The following is a 6,000-nucleotide window of genomic DNA, read 5'->3' as shown; positions in this document are numbered from 1 at the left end:
TTGCACCCAGATCCTGAGCTCCAAGAGGCCTCTGGAAAGGGTAGTTTTTAGCCTTCTGTGCTCAGCAAAAGAGATGATACATCAGGAGATAGTGGGAATGGATACAAAGCATCAGTTGGCCACATCCTGAGCAATAATTAAGCATTTGATCTTGCTGAAAAACATAAAATTAACCGTCACTGAAAATCAGACATGTTTGAGGCATCACATTAGCCACTTAACACACACAAGCTTATTCAAGCTTTAAAATCCTGTTGTTAGGCACTATCTTCATTTTGTAGAACAGAAAACAGGAGCAAAAGTGAGCATGTTAGTTGCTCTGTCATGTCTAACTCTTTGTTACCCCATGGACTGTAGCCCACCAGGCTTCTCTATCCACAGGAATTCTCCAAGCAAGAATTCTGGAGTGGGTAGCCATTCCCTTCTCCAGGAGATCTTCCCAATGCAAGGATCAAATGTGGGTCTCCTGCACTGCAGGAAGATTCTTTACCGTCTGAGCCACCAAATTTATTCAGTCTTTAAAATAACATTGTTAGATATTATCTTCATTTTGTAGGACAGAAAACAGGAGCAAAGAGGGTAAGTTGTTCATGCCCACCTGGCTACTAAATGCAATAGGCTGATTCCTTCAAGTTTAGAAGTATTTGTCTTGCGATGAACATTGGGGTACATGTGTCTCTTTCCCTTCTGGTTTCCTCAGTGTGTATGCCCAGCAGTGGGATTGCTGGATCATAAGGCAGTTCTATTTCCAGTTTTTTAAGGAATCTCCACACTGTTCTCCATAGTGGCTGTACTAGTTTGCATTCCCACCAACAGTGTAAGAGGGTTCCCTTTTCTCCACACCCTCTCCAGCATTTATTGCTTGTAGACTTTTGGATCGCAGCCATTCTGACTGGCGTGAAATGGTACCTCATTGTGGTTTTGATTTGCATTTCCCTGATAATGAGTTATGTTGAGCATCTTTTCATGTGTTTGTTCGTGTACCCCAATGTTCATCGCAGCACTGTTTATAATAGCCAGGACATGGAAGCAACCTAGATGTCCATCAGCAGATGAATGGATAAGAAAGCTATGGTACATATACACAATGGAGTATTACTCAGCCATTAAAAAGAATACATTTGAATCAGTTCTAATGAGGTGGATGAAACTGGAGCCGATTATACACAGTGAAGTAAACCAGAAAGAAAAACACCAATACAGTATACTAATGCATATATATGGAATTTAGAAAGATGGTAACAATAACCCTGTATATGAGACAGCAAAAGAGACACAGATGTATAGAACAGTCTTTTGGACTCTGTGGGAGAGGGAGAGGGTGGAATGATTTGGGAGAATGGCATTGAAACATGTATAATATCATATATGAAACGTGTCACCAGTCCAGGTTTGATGCACGATACTGGATGCTTGGGGCTGGTGCACTGGGATGACCCAGAGGGATGGTATGGAGAGGGAGGAGGGTTCAGGATGGGGAACACATGTATACCTGTGGCAGATTCATTTGATATACGGCAAAACCAATACAATATTGTAAAGTTAAAAAATAAAAAGAAAAAAAAAAGAAGTAGTATTTGTCTTCTGATATGCTTTTTCTTTTGAGAAAGAACTTAGAATATTGTAAAGCATCTCCTTCCATCACTGGGTAGTTTTAACTGTTATAAAGTTCATTATTACAAAGGCTAAATCTCATTTGTCTACACTCCACTCTTTGGGATCAGATTCAATGATTCTATCACACCTTTTACAGAGCAACACTGTGTGTGGATGTGTGCTTTACCAATTTTATTGTTTCCTTTTCTTCCCTTTTTTGGATATTCTTTCAGTTTACTTTGTGCTAGGATCACAATTAATGCTATAAATAAATGAATCCTCACCAAAGTTTCTAGCCCAAGTCCACGTTTATGAGCCAACATTTTATTATGAAGTGCGATTGCTCTTAAGTTACCCAAGCCAGGTGAAACAAATGTATGAGGGAATCTGGGGAGACAATGGGTATAAAACGAACCATTGATTTCTTTTGTAAGTTCTTCAGAGAAGATGTATTGTATCTATTAGGGGTTATAGCCCATCGCACAGTAAGCTTCTCCCGAGGAGGAAAAAAAACAGTGATTTGTTCCCTGGAAAGAAATATACCCTCCAAAGACGGGTGGAAGGAGCCACGTGGATTGCAAGCTTTTTCTCCCTGCAATTACAGTGCAACAAATGCTCCAAACTAATAAACAGACAAATGATTGCTGCACTCTGCTTCAACAGCCCACATTTCAGAGGGAATATTCTAGGCAAGTTCTTTTGACTTGAGTCCTAAACGTGAAGCTAGTAACAGTCCACCCAGATAAATAAGATCCTGATATTGCCATCACCACGATATATGTATCTTTCCATTTTTCTAGACCATTTTGGGAAATGAGGCTAGAGAGCAGTTACATTATTGCTTGTGTGCAATAAGCCAGCATAAATTCCTTACATGCTTGTCACCAAAAAAAGGTACTCTTTCAGTCTTTTGAATAGGAAAATGTTATTCCTCTTAAACGGGGGGTGGTGGTATGGGGAAGCAACAGAGACTAAAAAAAGCTCTTGATTTTGTAAAGAAAAATCTCTCAACCTAATCAGTTCTTTAGGTTTACAACCTTTTAAAATTCTCCTATACAGATGACTACAAGAATATAGGTGTATAATATATCTCAATGAAATACAAAAATAAGAGTGACTAAAATCTGTGTTGCCTTGTGCTGAGATAGGCATGCTTGTGAAGAGGAGCCAAAGTTCTATGAGGCCCTTGCTTATGTCCAAAGGAAGATGTGGGTGTCAAAAGTTAGATATACATGGTCTCAAATTTCAGTGAGGATTTCCATGATCCCAGGACTCTTGGGATTTTTCTTGGGTTAAAAAGGAAGATTCAAGGGAGAACAAGATGGTGGAGGAGTGGTGGACATGGAGTATATCTCTCTCCACGGATACATCAGAAATACACCGTCAAACACAGAAGTGCATGCAGAACACCAGCTGAGAGCGGACAGGAGTGCCTGACCAGAGGAAAAGAATATATACAGCCACGCACAACTCAGTAGGAGGAAGGAACTAGGGGGGAAACAGGAGTGTTAGTAGGACTAGACCTGCCCTCGGCCGGTGGGGGAACTGAAGCAGGGGTCCGATCCCCACACTGGGGCAATTGTCTGAGTCAAAGGAGAAACATTTAAGGCTGAGAGTGAAACAGCTGATCTGTGGCAACCTAAATGGAATGAGAATCAGACAGTCCTTGCTGCATCTATACATACCCCAGACAGGGACACAGGTCCCCAGGAAGGCACAGTGGGTTGGGAGCTAGAGTTTGGGGATTGTGGAGCAATCTCAGGGTCGGGGCTGCTGTTGACTGCAGAGATGGATTGAGGGGATGTGAGGGAGGAGACCGAGGTGGGAAGTGCCTGTGGAGGAAAGCTGCGCAGCCATGGAAGCAAGGCAATACTGCTCAGTCACACGTAGGGGGTGCAGCCATCACCATCGCCTCTCTCCCCGGACAAGCCAGCATCGGCAGATGAACAACAGAGGGGCTGGCCCATCAAACACCTGACGCACTGAACTACAGAGCCCGACCCCACCCAGGGAGCTCTTTTAGGTGCCTGATGCCCTGATCCACAGAATAGGACCCCAGGCAGGGGGGCCCCTCTATGTGCCTGAACGGGCAAAGCTATGGAGAAAGACTGGCCAAAGAGGCCTTCTGATTGCCAGCTACAAGAGGCTGGAAAAAAGACTCTGATAGGGCCATAACTCCTGCGGTGGAAGCAGTCTGTGTCCCTGCACACTTGGCGCCGCCAGGGTCCCTGCAAGCCAAGCAGCTGTGCTACCTTCACACTCAACTCTCACTGGGGCAGAGCTGCCACAGGCAAAGAAAAAAAAAAAAAAAATCCTTGCATCTATGCACACAGGGTCGCTTCAGTAGTGTCCGATTATTTGTGACCCTGTGAACTGTGGCCTGCCAGACTTCTCTGTCAGGGAGGGGATGGTCTCCAGACAAGAATACTGGAGCGTATTGGCCAATACTGGTTGCCATACCCTTCTAGAGCACTATATTTCCTGCTGCCCTAGCTGCCAACTCCCCTGAGTACCTGGTGCTGCCAGAACCCCTGCGACCCAAGCAGCTGCACCACCTCACACCTGGCCCTCACAGGGGCAAACCCAAGTCCTCCAGGGCAGCCTCAGGAGCAAACCCCAGTGGACGACCCACATGCAGAGGTGGAAATAGAGCCACAATTGAAACCCAGGGGCAGTGTGGCTAAGGAAGAAGACCCAAAGCCTTCCCACCAGCTGTACAAACTGCGATTAAAGCCACACAATCAACTAGGCAGACTCTGTCTATGGAATATATAAAAGGTCATTGAGAGCATCCCCCCAAAAATAAAACACATTAGTTTTGGTAGCTGTGGACATTGGAGGCAGGAACACACAGGAGTAGTACCAGATTCGAATCTGAGCTGCCCCCACAGCAGGTCCAGAGATCAGCACAGTGTGGGAGGGCATCCCAGGGAGGTGAGGTGGACTGTGACTCCCAGTGAGGGAAAGGACTCTGACAGCAGTGACTTAAGAAAAACATTTACTATTCTTATGTTTTGACTTCTTCTGTAGAATTTTTTCTTTTTTTTTTTCCTTTTCTTTCCTCCTCTGTTGTAGTTGTCGATTTTATTGGCACTATGAAATCTAATTAAGTTTTTGAGACTTTTTTTTCTCAGTCACATTTGTTATTGTTGTTATAAACCTCTGCCTCTATGATGGGCTCTTGCAGTTCAGTGGAATTTTCCTCACCACCCCCCTTTTTAAATTTTAATATTTTAAGCCTACCAGTATTTTTTCTGAATTTATTCCTTTGTTTGCTTTTCCTTGTGTTCTTTCCCCCTTTCAGTTAAAATTTAATGTATATAAATCTTATCAACCTATATTTAACTTTACATATCTATTCCTTCTTTTTTTTCTTTCTTTCCTTCCCTCTCAACATACTTGTTAGCTTTATTTTCATTGCTTTATTCCCCAATTAACACCTTACTTTATTTTTGTTTTCCAGTTTCTGCTTTAGGTAGCTTTGTTCTTGTAGGTATAATTTTTGGTTTCCTGTTTGCCCCGTCCATCTATTGTACTTTATTTTTGTTGAACTCTTGATTTTGCTGATGGGTGTATATGTATATGCATATATTCAGTCACACTTTTTATTGTTGACTTTTGTTGTCTGCCTTATGTTGGGCTTTTGCAGTTCTGTGGAGTTTTCCTTTTTATTCTTTCTTCTGTTTTTTTTTTCTCTTTTTCATAATTTTAATTTTTAATTTTCTTTAACCTTATTATATTTTTTATACATTTGTACCTTTGTTTGCCTTTCCTACTGTTTTTTTCCCTTGCAGCTAATCTTTAACGTATATAAATCTTCTTCATCTACCTCTATTTAACTTTGCATATCTATTCTTTCTTTCTTTCCTTCCCTCTTAACATGTTTGTTAGTTCTGTTTTCTTGGCTTTATTCACCACTTAGCATCCCACTTGCTTTAGTTTTGTTTTCGTTTGTGCTTAATTTTGTTCTTAACTGGTAAATATAATTTTTTATTTCCTTTGTTTTCTGGGTCAATCTACTGTACCTTATTTTTGTTGGACTGTTTTGACTTTGCTCATGGGTGTATATGTGTATGTGTATATTTCAATATTTTAATTATTATTTGCCTGATTTTGTAACTGTCATTTTTCTGGGGTTCATTTTTGGTTTCTCATTTTTGGATATTTGTTTTAATCTCACTTAATGCCATAACAAATCACTTGAGGAATCTTCATTCCTGACCAGAGATCACGCCCAGAACCTTTGAAGTGAGAGAACTGACTCCAACACAGTAGACTACCAGAGAAGTAACCCCAAGGAGTATCAGATAGTGAGAACTCACACAAAGGAAAACCACAAAACCCGGCATCACCCAACCACCAATAGCAGCCTGTGCAGGACACCTCATCTAAACAACAAACAAA

Source organism: Bubalus kerabau, chromosome 14 (genome assembly GCF_029407905.1).
Source record: "Bubalus kerabau isolate K-KA32 ecotype Philippines breed swamp buffalo chromosome 14, PCC_UOA_SB_1v2, whole genome shotgun sequence".
Lineage (NCBI taxonomy): Eukaryota > Metazoa > Chordata > Mammalia > Artiodactyla > Bovidae > Bubalus > Bubalus kerabau.
The sequence above is the reverse complement of the archived record's forward strand: the minus strand, read 5'-3'. Positions refer to the sequence as shown.